Below are 13715 nucleotides of genomic sequence, written 5' to 3' on the forward strand. Positions count from 1 at the left end.
TATAAGTGGACTTGTAGAAGTGACTGACTTATTTGATAAAGTAGATGATCAAACTTGTCAGTGATGTGGATTTGGTGCGCAGTGATAAATGCAATCTCACATAGGTAAGTTGCGACAATTGTCAATGTCAGCCGGAATAGCTCAGTTGGGAGAGCGTTAGACTGAAGATCTAAAGGCCCCCGGTTCAATCCCGGGTTCCGGCACGGAACATATCCGGCGGCTGGCAGGAATTTTTGTATTTTCCTTCAAAAGCCTGTTTTCATTTTAAAACTCGTTTAAACCATTTTAACAAATAAATATTTTTTAAAAGATTAAAAAGGAAATAAAACAAACTTCCGACAAAACTCACTTTCACACTTTTGTTATCTCTATTATCGTTAGGTTCCTCCTCCTCCCTCCCCTCTCTCTCTCTCTCTCTCTCTCTCTCTCTCAACAAAGTAAGAAATTGTTTTGAACCTTGTGAAGTGAGATGCAGAGTTTCATGTTTCCCACGCATATGCATGTTGTGAAGTAGTATAAAATAAAATGTAAAATAGAAAAATAAATCTGGCGGAAAGTTTGATACGATTACAATCAAGAATTCCTTAAGAGTTGCAGCGTATGATAATTAAGCTTATCGATTGCAAATATTGTAAAATATTACTGCAATCGCCCATATTTGGTTTAAATTTGATTCTCAAACGTTCGATCGGAAATTCCGTTTAATATTATGTTTGCGTTTTCAACTGGTATAATTGTGAAGGTGCCATGTGAGTGGATTCCATGGCGTGAAAGAATATATATCTAAACATCTATTCGTGTAATACATATGTAAACATGGAAGAATTTTACTTTGTATGATTATGCTGATAGCATGGACTATCGATTTTCTGATTTGAAACGCCTCTTGTGCAATTGTTCTTAGCTAAAGGACATTTATCCTTGCAACTAGAGACTCACATAAACATACATAGACATAATACATTGAATGAAGATCTCTCTTTCCTAAATGTGCTTGATTTCTGGCCGAGTCATACCAAAGACGTAACAAAATTATAGTACTAACCTCTGCTTGGCATAGCGCTCAGCTTAAGATTTTAGTAATAGGACTGGTCGGCTTGGTGTCACGATAATGTGACTGGGTGGAACATCATGCTACATGTCTGCGACATGATGCCCCCAGTGCTAGGCATCACTATAAAGAGCCACTGTAGATATCCTAACGATATGACAAAATAATTGTTAAAGTTGCGTTTCAATTCTAAATCACACACATACACACACACACACACACACAGAGTGTACGTCTCTCTCTGTCTCTCATTAATGTGTTTCATTTTCATGGAAGTATTTTGCACAGAAATATGAGCATTCTTTAGAAGAATAATGTTTTCATTTAATGAGCAAATAACAAATTCTTTGGTTTTTATTATGCTGAGGAAATTGCTTGGTTTATTACAAGTGTTGGCTGTGATCATGCTTTGTTAAATAAATTTGATAAAGAAATACTAAATTTCAGTTAAATGCCCATTGTAATTCATAAGAGTTTCATTTTCATTCTATATTCCATGGTAATTACTTGTATGTCAAAGCAACGACTTTGATTATGTTTCAAAGAAGCAATAGCGACGATTTACAATTATTGCGGACGCAGCTTCCTTTGATTTTGTTGTGAACCGTTCAGTATCTGAGACATTATCTTTCATTAGTGTCTTGATCACATTGAAAACTTTTCATCAGCATTGGTCTCTATAAATATTACTATCTGTTACAAAATCTAAATATTATTACAAATTATGTTACATTAAAATAGCCCAAGTGTTCATTCTTGTGAAAAACCTGTCAAAGGTAATGATCGTCGTTTGAACCTTAAAAAAATTACAATATTAGATTTAGGATAACTTTCAATAAGATGTTAATCCTTTATATGACAGCACGCACATTCCTAGTTTTACTAGCAGTAAGGCACGTGGCAAAGAGTCAAAGGCTTTATTTAGATGGACCCATTTAGACTATGACATTATTGGAGATTGTTTGAAAAGGTGCTCGAGAATCAAATACCTGCCACCATAGTTCATACTCGAGTTACCTGGTATGGCAACCAGTTTTGATTGGGGCGGTGGGGGGGGGAGTACATGATCCAGTTTCTTCAATGTATTCAACGGGGTGAGGTAGGGAGGTGATCTTTATCCTTTGTTGTTTAGTCTATACTTTTAAGAAATATATCTTAAGCTGGGTGAGTGTGACGCGGGAATACAGTTGACTGAAAATGTGTTACTTCTTAACACTTTTAGTTTTGCTGGTGATGTGTTATTGGTAAGTTCTTCTGTCGCAGGTTGAAGGAAGTTATTGCAGATAAATTGACAGGTATAAATATGACATTTACATGATTTAAATCCTATTGCTGCGTATTGTACTGCGATGCTCTTTGGATAAACGTTAGTGAATGTATGAAAAGAAACATGGTTATTGACTATAATAACTGTCTTCGTCTGCTATTAAGCCTTTTGAGACGGAAGAGTGCCTCCATCATGTTTGTAAACTACAATGCATTTAGTGTTGAAGAATGAATGAGAAAGTATGTGTTTTCAATGATGAGAAGAATATCGGATAGTAAGAACTGCATTATGAAATCTTTCCGAAATTACGATATTCGTTTACATTCTCGGATTGTAGATATTTGGAACAAAGTACCCATTGAAATGTCTTACTTCATTTTGTTCTTAAGAATGCTTTTCCATTCTGTAGTTGTAGATGTGTCTATAGATTTGCACGTAAGACACCTATGATCTTTATTGTGGAGAATGCATTTATATTGTATATTTTAATTGACATGTATGGACAGCGCAATCGAAAATAAAGAATTCTTGTCTTATTTAAGGAGGTTTATTTTAGTGGTTGGCGTGTATGAAGATCGTTAAAGCTAGGGATGAGATTGGTGTGAATTTACTGCTTTTCCTGATGCTGCCTAGCAAACTGCTTTTATAGAATTGTGAAGACACAATTGAAACACTACCATTGATGTACAGTGGTCTATAAGTGGACTTGTAGAAGTGACTGACTTATTTGATAAAGTAGATGATCAAACTTGTCAGTGATGTGGATTTGGTGCGCAGTGATAAATGCAATCTCACATAGGTAAGTTGCGACAATTGTCAATGTCAGCCGGAATAGCTCAGTTGGGAGAGCGTTAGACTGAAGATCTAAAGGTCCCCGGTTCAATCCCGGGTTCCGGCACGGAACATATCCGGCGGCTGGCAGGAATTTTTGTATTTTCCTTCAAAAGCCTGTTTTCATTTTAAAACTCGTTTAAACCATTTTAACAAATAAATATTTTTTAAAAGATTAAAAAGGAAATAAAACAAACTTCCGACAAAACTCACTTTCACACTTTTGTTATCTCTATTATCGTTAGGTTCCTCCTCCTCCCTCCCCCCTCTCTCTCTCTCTCTCTCTCTCTCTCAACAAAGTAAGAAATTTTTTTGAACCTTGTGAAGTGAGATGCAGAGTTTCCTGTTTCCCACGCATATGCATGTTGTGAAGCAGTATAAAATAAAATGTAAAATAAAAAAATAAATCTGGCGGAAAGTGTGATACGATTACAATCAAGAATTCCTTAAGAGTTACAGCGTATGATAATTAAGCTTATCGATTGCAAATATTGTAAAATATTACTGCAATCGCCCATATTTGGTTTAAATTTGATTCTCAAACGTTCGATCGGAAATTCCGTTTAATATTATGTTTGCGTTTTCAACTGGTATAATTGTGAAGGTGCCATGTGAGTGGATTCCATGGCGTGAAAGAATATATATCTAAACATCTATTCGTGTAATACATATGTAAACATGGAAGAATTTTACTTTGTATGATTATGCTGATAGCATGGACTATCGATTTTCTGATTTGAAACGCCTCTTGTGCAATTGTTCTTAGCTAAAGGACATTTATCCTTGCAACTAGAGACTCACATAAACATGCATAGACATAATATATTGAATGAAGATCGCTCTTTCCTAAATGTGCTTGATTTCCGGCCGAGTCATACCAAAGACGTAACAAAATTATAGTACTAACCTCTGCTTGGCATAGCGCTCAGCTTAAGATTTTAGTAATAGGACTGGTCGGCTTGGTGTCACGATAATGTGACTGGGTGGAACATCATGCTACATGTCTGCGACATGATGCCCCCAGTGCTAGGCATCACTATAAAGAGCCACTGTAGATATCCTAGCGATATGACAAAATAATTGTTAAAGTTGCGTTTCAATTCTAAATCACACACATACACACACACACAGAGTGTACGTCTCTCTCTGTCTCTCATTAATGTGTTTCATTTTCATGGAAGTATTTTGCACAGAAATATGAGCATTCTTTAGAAGAATAATGTTTTCATTCAATGAGCAAATAACAAATTCTTTGGTTTTTATTATGCTGAGGAAATTGCTTGGTTTATTACAAGTGTTGGCTGTGATCATGCCTTGATAAATAAATTTGATAAAGAAATACTAAATTTCAGTTAAATGCCCATTGTAATTCATAAGAGTTTCATTTTCATTCTATATTCCATGGTAATTACTTGTATGTCAAAGCAACGACTTTGATTATGTTTCAAAGAAGCAATAGCGACGATTTACAATTATTGCGGACGCAGCTTCCTTTGATTTTGTTGTGAACCGTTCAGTATCTGAGACATTATCTTTCATTAGTGTCTTGATCACATTGAAAACTTTTCATCAGCATTGGTCTCTATAAATATTACTATCTGTTACAAAATCTAAATATTATTACAAATTATGTTACATTAAAATAGCCCAAGTGTTCATTCTTGTGAAAAACCTGTCAAAGGTAATGATCGTCGTTTGAACCTTAAAAAAATTACAATATTAGATTTAGGATAACTTTCAATAAGATGTTAATCCTTTATATGACAGCACGCACATTCCTAGTTTTACTAGCAGTAAGGCACGTGGCAAAGAGTCAAAGGCTTTATTTAGATGGACCTATTTAGACTATGACATTATTGGAGATTGTTTGAAAAGGTGCTCGAGAATCAAATACCTGCCACCATAGTTCATACTCGAGTTACCTGGTATGGCAACCAGTTTTGATTGGGGCGGGGGGGGGGAGTACATGATCCAGTTTCTTCAATGTATTCAACGGGGTGAGGTAGGGAGGTGATCTTTATCCTTTGTTGTTTAGTCTATACTTTTAAGAAATATATCTTAAGCTGGGTGAGTGTGACGCGGGAATACAGTTGACTGAAAATGTGTTACTTCTTAACACTTTTAGTTTTGCTGGTGATGTGTTATTGGTAAGTTCTTCTGTCGCAGGTTGAAGGAAGTTATTGCAGATAAATTGACAGGTATAAATATGACATTTACATGATTTAAATCCTATTGCTGCGTATTGTACTGCGATGCTCTTTGGATAAACGTTAGTGAATGTATGAAAAGAAACATGGTTATTGACTATAATAACTGTCTTCGTCTGCTATTAAGCCTTTTGAGACGGAAGAGTGCCTCCATCATGTTTGTAAACTACAATGCATTTAGTGTTGAAGAATGAATGAGAAAGTATGTGTTTTCAATGATGAGAAGAATATCGGATAGTAAGAACTGCATTATGAAATCTTTCCGAAATTACGATATTCGTTTACATTCTCGGATTGTAGATATTTGGAACAAAGTACCCATTGAAATGTCTTACTTCATTTTGTTCTTAAGAATGCTTTTCCATTCTGTAGTTGTAGATGTGTCTATAGATTTGCACGTAAGACACCTATGATCTTTATTGTGGAGAATGCATTTATATTGTATATTTTAATTGACATGTATGGACAGCGCAATCGAAAATAAAGAATTCTTGTCTTATTTAAGGAGGTTTATTTTAGTGGTTGGCGTGTATGAAGATCGTTAAAGCTAGGGATGAGATTGGTGTGAATTTACTGCTTTTCCTGATGCTGCCTAGCAAACTGCTTTTATAGAATTGTGAAGACACAATTGAAACACTACCATTGATGTACAGTGGTCTATAAGTGGACTTGTAGAAGTGACTGACTTATTTGATAAAGTAGATGATCAAACTTGTCAGTGATGTGGATTTGGTGCGCAGTGATAAATGCAATCTCACATAGGTAAGTTGCGACAATTGTCAATGTCAGCCGGAATAGCTCAGTTGGGAGAGCGTTAGACTGAAGATCTAAAGGTCCCCGGTTCAATCCCGGGTTCCGGCACGGAACATATCCAGCGGCTGGCAGGAATTTTTGTATTTTCCTTCAAAAGCCTGTTTTCATTTTAAAACTCGTTTAAACCATTTTAACAAATAAATATTTTTTAAAAGATTAAAAAGGAAATAAAACAAACTTCCGACAAAACTCACTTTCACACTTTTGTTATCTCTATTATCGTTAGGTTCCTCCTCCTCCCTCCCCTCTCTCTCTCTCTCTCTCTCTCTCTCTCTCTCTCTCTCTCTCACAACAAAGTAAGAAATTGTTTTGATCCTTGTGAAGTGAGATGCAGAGTTTCCTGTTTCCCACGCATATGCATGTTGTGAAGTAGTATAAAATAAAATGTAAAATAGAAAAATAAATCTGGCGGAAAGTTTGATACGATTACAATCAAGAATTCCTTAAGAGTTACAGCGTATGATAATTAAGCTTATCGATTGCAAATATTGTAAAATATTACTGCAATCGCCCATATTTGGTTTAAATTTGATTCTCAAACGTTCGATCGGAAATTCCGTTTAATATTATGTTTGCGTTTTCAACTGGTATAATTGTGAAGGTGCCATGTGAGTGGATTCCATGGCGTGAAAGAATATATATCTAAACATCTATTCGTGTAATACATATGTAAACATGGAAGAATTTTACTTTGTATGACTATGCTGATAGCATGGACTATCGATTTTCTGATTTGAAACGCCTCTTGTGCAATTGTTCTTAGCTAAAGGACATTTATCCTTGCAACTAGAGACTCACATAAACATGCATAGACATAATACATTGAATGAAGATCTCTCTTTCCTAAATGTGCTTGATTTCCGGCCGAGTCATACCAAAGACGTAACAAAATTATAGTACTAACCTCTGCTTGGCATAGCGCTCAGCTTAAGATTTTAGTAATAGGACTGGTCGGCTTGGTGTCACGATAATGTGACTGGGTGGAACATCATGCTACATGTCTGCGACATGATGCCCCCAGTGCTAGGCATCACTATAAAGAGCCACTGTAGATATCCTAGCGATATGACAAAATAATTGTTAAAGTTGCGTTTCAATTCTAAATCACACACATACACACACACACAGAGTGTACGTCTCTCTCTGTCTCTCATTAATGTGTTTCATTTTCATGGAAGTATTTTGCACAGAAATATGAGCATTCTTTAGAAGAATAATGTTTTCATTTAATGAGCAAATAACAAATTCTTTGGTTTTTATTATGCTGAGGAAATTGCTTGGTTTATTACAAGTGTTGGCTGTGATCATGCTTTGTTAAATAAATTTGATAAAGAAATACTAAATTTCAGTTAAATGCCCATTGTAATTCATAAGAGTTTCATTTTCATTCTATATTCCATGGTAATTACTTGTATGTCAAAGCAACGACTTTGATTATGTTTCAAAGAAGCAATAGCGACGATTTACAATTATTGCGGACGCAGCTTCCTTTGATTTTGTTGTGAACCGTTCAGTATCTGAGACATTATCTTTCATTAGTGTCTTGATCACATTGAAAACTTTTCATCAGCATTGGTCTCTATAAATATTACTATCTGTTACAAAATCTAAATATTATTACAAATTATGTTACATTAAAATAGCCCAAGTGTTCATTCTTGTGAAAAACCTGTCAAAGGTAATGATCGTCGTTTGAACCTTAAAAAAATTACAATATTAGATTTAGGATAACTTTCAATAAGATGTTAATCCTTTATATGACAGCACGCACATTCCTAGTTTTACTAGCAGTAAGGCACGTGGCAAAGAGTCAAAGGCTTTATTTAGATGGACCCATTTAGACTATGACATTATTGGAGATTGTTTGAAAAGGTGCTCGAGAATCAAATACCTGCCACCATAGTTCATACTCGAGTTACCTGGTATGGCAACCAGTTTTGATTGGGGCGGGGGGGGGGAGTACATGATCCAGTTTCTTCAATGTATTCAACGGGGTGAGGTAGGGAGGTAGATCTTTATCCTTTGTTGTTTAGTCTATACTTTTAAGAAATATATCTTAAGCTGGGTGAGTGTGACGCGGGAATACAGTTGACTGAAAATGTGTTACTTCTTAACACTTTTAGTTTTGCTGGTGATGTGTTATTGGTAAGTTCTTCTGTCGCAGGTTGAAGGAAGTTATTGCAGATAAATTGACAGGTATAAATATGACATTTACATGATTTAAATCCTATTGCTGCGTATTGTACTGCGATGCTCTTTGGATAAACGTTAGTGAATGTATGAAAAGAAACATGGTTATTGACTATAATAACTGTCTTCGTCTGCTATTAAGCCTTTTGAGACGGAAGAGTGCCTCCATCATGTTTGTAAACTACAATGCATTTAGTGTTGAAGAATGAATGAGAAAGTATGTGTTTTCAATGATGAGAAGAATATCGGATAGTAAGAACTGCATTATGAAATCTTTCCGAAATTACGATATTCGTTTACATTCTCGGATTGTAGATATTTGGAACAAAGTACCCATTGAAATGTCTTACTTCATTTTGTTCTTAAGAATGCTTTTCCATTCTGTAGTTGTAGATGTGTCTATAGATTTGCACGTAAGACACCTATGATCTTTATTGTGGAGAATGCATTTATATTGTATATTTTAATTGACATGTATGGACAGCGCAATCGAAAATAAAGAATTCTTGTCTTATTTAAGGAGGTTTATTTTAGTGGTTGGCGTGTATGAAGATCGTTAAAGCTAGGGATGAGATTGGTGTGAATTTACTGCTTTTCCTGATGCTGCCTAGCAAACTGCTTTTATAGAATTGTGAAGACACAATTGAAACACTACCATTGATGTACAGTGGTCTATAAGTGGACTTTGTAGAAGTGACTGACTTATTTGATAAAGTAGATGATCAAACTTGTCAGTGATGTGGATTTGGTGCGCAGTGATAAATGCAATCTCACATAGGTAAGTTGCGACAATTGTCAATGTCAGCCGGAATAGCTCAGTTGGGAGAGCGTTAGACTGAAGATCTAAAGGTCCCCGGTTCAATCCCGGGTTCCGGCACGGAACATATCCAGCGGCTGGCAGGAATTTTTGTATTTTCCTTCAAAAGCCTGTTTTCATTTTAAAACTCGTTTAAACCATTTTAACAAATAAATATTTTTTAAAAGATTAAAAAGGAAATAAAACAAACTTCCGACAAAACTCACTTTCACACTTTTGTTATCTCTATTATCGTTAGGTTCCTCCTCCTCCCTCCCCTCTCTCTCTATCTCTCTCTCTCTCTCTCTCTCTCTCTCACAACAAAGTAAGAAATTCTTTTGAACCTTGTGAAGTGAGATGCAGAGTTTCCTGTTTCCCACGCATATGCATGTTGTGAAGTAGTATAAAATAAAATGTAAAATAGAAAAATAAATCTGGCGGAAAGTTTGATACGATTACAATCAAGAATTCCTTAAGAGTTACAGCGTATGATAATTAAGCTTATCGATTGCAAATATTGTAAAATATTACTGCAATCGCCCATATTTGGTTTAAATTTGATTCTCAAACGTTCGATCGGAAATTCCGTTTAATATTATGTTTGCGTTTTCAACTGGTATAATTGTGAAGGTGCCATGTGAGTGGATTCCATGGCGTGAAAGAATATATATCTAAACATCTATTCGTGTAATACATATGTAAACATGGAAGAATTTTACTTTGTATGACTATGCTGATAGCATGGACTATCGATTTTCTGATTTGAAACGCCTCTTGTGCAATTGTTCTTAGCTAAAGGACATTTATCCTTGCAACTAGAGACTCACATAAACATGCATAGACATAATACATTGAATGAAGATCTCTCTTTCCTAAATGTGCTTGATTTCCGGCCGAGTCATACCAAAGACGTAACAAAATTATAGTACTAACCTCTGCTTGGCATAGCGCTCAGCTTAAGATTTTAGTAATAGGACTGGTCGGCTTGGTGTCACGATAATGTGACTGGGTGGAACATCATGCTACATGTCTGCGACATGATGCCCCCAGTGCTAGGCATCACTATAAAGAGCCACTGTAGATATCCTAGCGATATGACAAAATAATTGTTAAAGTTGCGTTTCAATTCTAAATCACACACATACACACACACACAGAGTGTACGTCTCTCTCTGTCTCTCATTAATGTGTTTCATTTTCATGGAAGTATTTTGCACAGAAATATGAGCATTCTTTAGAAGAATAATGTTTTCATTTAATGAGCAAATAACAAATTCTTTGGTTTTTATTATGCTGAGGAAATTGCTTGGTTTATTACAAGTGTTGGCTGTGATCATGCTTTGTTAAATAAATTTGATAAAGAAATACTAAATTTCAGTTAAATGCCCATTGTAATTCATAAGAGTTTCATTTTCATTCTATATTCCATGGTAATTACTTGTATGTCAAAGCAACGACTTTGATTATGTTTCAAAGAAGCAATAGCGACGATTTACAATTATTGCGGACGCAGCTTCCTTTGATTTTGTTGTGAACCGTTCAGTATCTGAGACATTATCTTTCATTAGTGTCTTGATCACATTGAAAACTTTTCATCAGCATTGGTCTCTATAAATATTACTATCTGTTACAAAATCTAAATATTATTACAAATTATGTTACATTAAAATAGCCCAAGTGTTCATTCTTGTGAAAAACCTGTCAAAGGTAATGATCGTCGTTTGAACCTTAAAAAAATTACAATATTAGATTTAGGATAACTTTCAATAAGATGTTAATCCTTTATATGACAGCACGCACATTCCTAGTTTTACTAGCAGTAAGGCACGTGGCAAAGAGTCAAAGGCTTTATTTAGATGGACCTATTTAGACTATGACATTATTGGAGATTGTTTGAAAAGGTGCTCGAGAATCAAATACCTGCCACCATAGTTCATACTCGAGTTACCTGGTATGGCAACCAGTTTTGATTGGGGCGGGGGGGGGAGTACATGATCCAGTTTCTTCAATGTATTCAACGGGGTGAGGTAGGGAGGTGATCTTTATCCTTTGTTGTTTAGTCTATACTTTTAAGAAATATATCTTAAGCTGGGTGAGTGTGACGCGGGAATACAGTTGACTGAAAATGTGTTACTTCTTAACACTTTTAGTTTTGCTGGTGATGTGTTATTGGTAAGTTCTTCTGTCGCAGGTTGAAGGAAGTTATTGCAGATAAATTGACAGGTATAAATATGACATTTACATGATTTAAATCCTATTGCTGCGTATTGTACTGCGATGCTCTTTGGATAAACGTTAGTGAATGTATGAAAAGAAACATGGTTATTGACTATAATAACTGTCTTCGTCTGCTATTAAGCCTTTTGAGACGGAAGAGTGCCTCCATCATGTTTGTAAACTACAATGCATTTAGTGTTGAAGAATGAATGAGAAAGTATGTGTTTTCAATGATGAGAAGAATATCGGATAGTAAGAACTGCATTATGAAATCTTTCCGAAATTACGATATTCGTTTACATTCTCGGATTGTAGATATTTGGAACAAAGTACCCATTGAAATGTCTTACTTCATTTTGTTCTTAAGAATGCTTTTCCATTCTGTAGTTGTAGATGTGTCTATAGATTTGCACGTAAGACACCTATGATCTTTATTGTGGAGAATGCATTTATATTGTATATTTTAATTGACATGTATGGACAGCGCAATCGAAAATAAAGAATTCTTGTCTTATTTAAGGAGGTTTATTTTAGTGGTTGGCGTGTATGAAGATCGTTAAAGCTAGGGATGAGATTGGTGTGAATTTACTGCTTTTCCTGATGCTGCCTAGCAAACTGCTTTTATAGAATTGTGAAGACACAATTGAAACACTACCATTGATGTACAGTGGTCTATAAGTGGACTTTGTAGAAGTGACTGACTTATTTGATAAAGTAGATGATCAAACTTGTCAGTGATGTGGATTTGGTGCGCAGTGATAAATGCAATCTCACATAGGTAAGTTGCGACAATTGTCAATGTCAGCCGGAATAGCACAGTTGGGAGAGCGTTAGACTGAAGATCTAAAGGTCCCCGGTTCAATCCCGGGTTCCGGCACGGAACATATCCAGCGGCTGGCAGGAATTTTTGTATTTTCCTTCAAAAGCCTGTTTTCATTTTAAAACTCGTTTAAACCATTTTAACAAATAAATATTTTTTAAAAGATTAAAAAGGAAATAAAACAAACTTCCGACAAAACTCACTTTCACACTTTTGTTATCTCTATTATCGTTAGGTTCCTCCTCCTCCCTCCCCTCTCTCTCTATCTCTCTCTCTCTCTCTCTCTCTCTCTCACAACAAAGTAAGAAATTGTTTTGAACCTTGTGAAGTGAGATGCAGAGTTTCCTGTTTCCCACGCATATGCATGTTGTGAAGTAGTATAAAATAAAATGTAAAATAGAAAAATAAATCTGGCGGAAAGTTTGATACGATTACAATCAAGAATTCCTTAAGAGTTACAGCGTATGATAATTAAGCTTATCGATTGCAAATATTGTAAAATATTACTGCAATCGCCCATATTTGGTTTAAATTTGATTCTCAAACGTTCGATCGGAAATTCCGTTTAATATTATGTTTGCGTTTTCAACTGGTATAATTGTGAAGGTGCCATGTGAGTGGATTCCATGGCGTGAAAGAATATATATCTAAACATCTATTCGTGTAATACATATGTAAACATGGAAGAATTTTACTTTGTATGACTATGCTGATAGCATGGACTATCGATTTTCTGATTTGAAACGCCTCTTGTGCAATTGTTCTTAGCTAAAGGACATTTATCCTTGCAACTAGAGACTCACATAAACATGCATAGACATAATACATTGAATGAAGATCTCTCTTTCCTAAATGTGCTTGATTTCCGGCCGAGTCATACCAAAGACGTAACAAAATTATAGTACTAACCTCTGCTTGGCATAGCGCTCAGCTTAAGATTTTAGTAATAGGACTGGTCGGCTTGGTGTCACGATAATGTGACTGGGTGGAACATCATGCTACATGTCTGCGACATGATGCCCCCAGTGCTAGGCATCACTATAAAGAGCCACTGTAGATATCCTAGCGATATGACAAAATAATTGTTAAAGTTGCGTTTCAATTCTAAATCACACACATACACACACACACAGAGTGTACGTCTCTCTCTGTCTCTCATTAATGTGTTTCATTTTCATGGAAGTATTTTGCACAGAAATATGAGCATTCTTTAGAAGAATAATGTTTTCATTTAATGAGCAAATAACAAATTCTTTGGTTTTTATTATGCTGAGGAAATTGCTTGGTTTATTACAAGTGTTGGCTGTGATCATGCTTTGTTAAATAAATTTGATAAAGAAATACTAAATTTCAGTTAAATGCCCATTGTAATTCATAAGAGTTTCATTTTCATTCTATATTCCATGGTAATTACTTGTATGTCAAAGCAACGACTTTGATTATGTTTCAAAGAAGCAATAGCGACGATTTACAATTATTGCGGACGCAGCTTCCTTTGATTTTGTTGTGAACCGTTCAGTATC

At 35.4% G+C, this 13715-nt stretch overlaps 5 non-coding genes across 5 annotated transcripts; all 5 read left to right on the forward strand.

The window, feature by feature from the left end:
- The first annotated feature begins 130 nt into the window (after window positions 1-130).
- On the forward strand, window positions 131-203 carry Trnaf-gaa (transfer RNA phenylalanine (anticodon GAA)). The gene has a single exon. It is a non-coding gene; the product is annotated as a tRNA-Phe (tRNA).
- A 2940-nt stretch (window positions 204-3143) lies between these two features.
- On the forward strand, window positions 3144-3216 carry Trnaf-gaa (transfer RNA phenylalanine (anticodon GAA)). The gene has a single exon. It is a non-coding gene; the product is annotated as a tRNA-Phe (tRNA).
- Window positions 3217-6144: 2928 nt separating this feature from the next.
- Trnaf-gaa (transfer RNA phenylalanine (anticodon GAA)) lies at window positions 6145-6217 on the forward strand. The gene has a single exon. It is a non-coding gene; the product is annotated as a tRNA-Phe (tRNA).
- A 2946-nt stretch (window positions 6218-9163) lies between these two features.
- Window positions 9164-9236, forward strand: Trnaf-gaa (transfer RNA phenylalanine (anticodon GAA)). Its single transcript has one exon. It is a non-coding gene; the product is annotated as a tRNA-Phe (tRNA).
- A 2940-nt stretch (window positions 9237-12176) lies between these two features.
- Window positions 12177-12249, forward strand: Trnaf-gaa (transfer RNA phenylalanine (anticodon GAA)). The gene has a single exon. It is a non-coding gene; the product is annotated as a tRNA-Phe (tRNA).
- The last annotated feature ends 1466 nt before the right edge of the window (window positions 12250-13715 follow it).

This window comes from Sinohyriopsis cumingii, chromosome 11 (genome assembly GCF_028554795.1).
Source record: "Sinohyriopsis cumingii isolate HCF-2022 chromosome 11, ASM2855479v2, whole genome shotgun sequence".
NCBI lineage: Eukaryota > Metazoa > Mollusca > Bivalvia > Unionida > Unionidae > Sinohyriopsis > Sinohyriopsis cumingii.